This window comes from Benincasa hispida, chromosome 7 (assembly GCF_027475165.1).
Source record: "Benincasa hispida cultivar pf3 chromosome 7, pf3_genome.v1.1, whole genome shotgun sequence".
NCBI lineage: Eukaryota > Viridiplantae > Streptophyta > Magnoliopsida > Cucurbitales > Cucurbitaceae > Benincasa > Benincasa hispida.
In genome coordinates, this window is record NC_143484.1 from 18,037,276 (window position 1) to 18,040,238 (window position 2,963).

General features: G+C 41.8%; 1 pseudogene; it reads left to right on the forward strand.

Moving 5' to 3' along the window:
- Positions 1–2,176: 2,176 nt before the first annotated feature.
- Positions 2,177–2,701, forward strand: LOC150034974 (uncharacterized; annotated as a pseudogene).
- The last annotated feature ends 262 nt before the right edge of the window (positions 2,702–2,963 follow it).

Below are 2,963 nucleotides of genomic sequence, written 5' to 3' on the forward strand. Positions count from 1 at the left end.
GCTTTAGTCTTCTGTGGATCCATACTCACTCTTGTTGCTGGAACCATATGACCAAGAAATACAACCTAGTCTTAAATCTATCGAAGAGAAAATCGTGGCTCCCTCTAACTGGTCAAAGAGATCACCTATATGAGGCGATGGGTACTTGTTCTTGATTGTCACCTTGTTCAACTGCCTATAATCTATACATAACTGAGAGTACCGTCTTTCTTCTTGATAAAAAGACCAGCGCTTCCCAAGGTGACACACTAGATCTGATGTAACCTTTATTTATTAGTTTCTGCAACTGAACTTCCAACTCCTTAAGTGTTTCAGGTACCAAAACTTGTCACATGGGCTAAATAAGCTTCACATGTTTTACTTAGCAGCTTCCTAGCCTCCACTGCTGATATTAAGCTTCCTGAAAGTATTCTTTTGCTTCCTACAAATACTATCTCTTGCCTACCAAATCTCTTGAACATTATCTATTCTTAGAACAATCTATACGGTCGTAATATTAATTCGGAAAATTCATGCTCTAGAGTGACATCAATTCAAGAAAATCTAATGAAATCAATTTATAAACTATAATTATCAATAACTACCCAGAGCTTGTAAAACTCTTATACTATTACAACCTCTCCACAACATAATAATAACTACTTAGGGACATGCTCTCTACAATCTTTCTACAAGCAATGCAACATGCTAGATAAAAATAAAGGTATAGCACCATAAAAAACTATTTCATAAATATACTGGTACATAAAGTTACTTTACCATTCACAACACCAGGAGACTCTTCTGCCTCCTAGTGGGTCACTTCGTGTAACCTGTCCAACCGCTGAGGTCATTCTGCTCCCTTTCTGTGAAACCTGGATTTCCATTTTTCCTACTTAAGCAGGTGGTTAAGGAAATTAACTACGTGAAAGTTAAATCCTATGTTGAAGTGAAGGAAATTTCTAAGTGTTTAGTAGATTTTCCTTGAGTAGTTTTGAGTTAAGCTTTAATTGATGAGATTTGGCTAAGTGTAAGGTCAAAATGACCCATGCGTTAAGAGTTAGGAGACATTAATGCATAAGTTGAAAAGGCAAGCATGCGTTTGTGAGGTTGGATGCATGATTGGCCGAAGTATTGGTAAGAGGCATTGCCAAGAGTAACCATGCGTTGGAAGCCAAGGAGAAAAATGACTCAGTGTTGGACTATGCATTGATGTGGTGCCATGTGTTGGCCATGAAGCCTTGAGAGGTTACTTGGGCATAGAGAAAGGTTGAAGTATGGCCAAGAACAACGCATGCGGCAACCACTGTCTTGAGAGGTTAGAACAATGCATGCGGTGCGATGGCTACGATGGACGCGATGGATGCGATGGTTGCATTGGTAGCATATGGCGATGGATAGCATGCGGGTGATGGGAGTATGCGTCGATGGTATACGACAGCACCATGGGTTGTATCAGGTTATTTTCCAAACCGAGTTATGTCACGACTGCACTTCATGTGTGTCTAATGGTTTTCAGGGTTCCGCTGTGTTGTGTTACATGTAAAGTATTTTATATCTAAGGTTAGTATATTTATCAAGTTCAACGATTCAGCAGGGTCAACAAGTATCGTTAGAGGTGGACGATGTCTGTTGGCTTCACGCCTTCTCCTAACTAAGCTAGCAGGTAGTTTGGGAGGGTGTGTGACAACTTGGTATTAGAGCAGTTAGCTCCATGGGAAATGAGACAGAGCAATTAGTGCTTAAAAGAATCTAGGAAGTAAATAGTTAGATGTTGAGTCAGTTCAAATAGAACTAGCATAGTATGGTCCAAGTATGGATAAGAGTGAGTCCAGTTAGGACTAGAATGTGGATAGAAGTTTAGTATCATGCATCTGAGTTAAGTATCTATAGCATGTTTGATGTGTTGATATGTTATAGGAGTCATGCCACCACGTACCAGCAAATGACGTAGGCAGAATCAAGACGGGATGCAGGATCCTACCCAAGGTCAATTTGAAAGGGGAAGCAGTACCCCGAGAGTTAAGATTGGAGTAGGAAACGAGCAGTTTTTTAAATCTGCATAGAAGGTAGGTAGGCCTGAGAGAGTAGAGCCTAGTGATCAAAAAAGATGTATGAAATAGAACGGCTGAAGAAATTAGGTGCCACAGTGTTTGAGGGTTCCACAGATTCAGTTGACGTTGAGGTTTAGTTAAATATGCTTGAGAAATGCTTCGATGTGATGAGCTGTCCTAAGGAGCGAAAAGTCAGATTGGCCACAATCCTGCTGTAGAAGAAGGTAGAGGGATGGTGGAAATCCATATTAGCCAGGCATAGTGATGCACGTACATTAGACTAGCAGACTTTTAGAGGCATATTCGAAGACAAGTATTATCCCAGCACATAGTGTGAGGTAAAGAGAGATGAGTTCTTGGGGCTAAAGCAAGGGTCACTTTCAATGGCCAAGTACGAGAGAAAGTATACCGAGCTTTCACGGTATGCTGATGTGATTGTGGCATATGAGAATGATAGGTTTCGAAGGTTTGGAAGAGGGCTATGTTTTGAGGTACGTATGCTGGTTACAGCTATTGTTAAGTTGATGGATTTTTCTCAGTTAGTAGAGACTGCCTTACGTGTGGAGCAGAGTATAACGAGGAGAAGTTAGTAGTGGAGCCTAGTCGTGGGGCTTCAACAGCTAGTGGTTTTCGAGGTCGTGATCAGTGGAGGTTCACACTTGGAGTGAATGTTTCAGGCCATCAAGACTTTAAGCGTCAGTCTGGTGGCCAATCATCGAGGAAAATGAGTTCAGGTAGTGCCTATCAGAGGCAGAGCCAGAGAGCACCCAGTCAATCTGCTAGTTCAGCAGCAAGACCGCAGATAGGTCAGGAGTCCGTTGCTAGTGAAATCAGGAGAACCCCATGTGCAAGTTGTAGTAGGAATCATCAGGGTCAGTGTCTTGTTGGTGCCGGTGTGTGTTACCAGTGTGGACAGCCAGGGCATTTCAA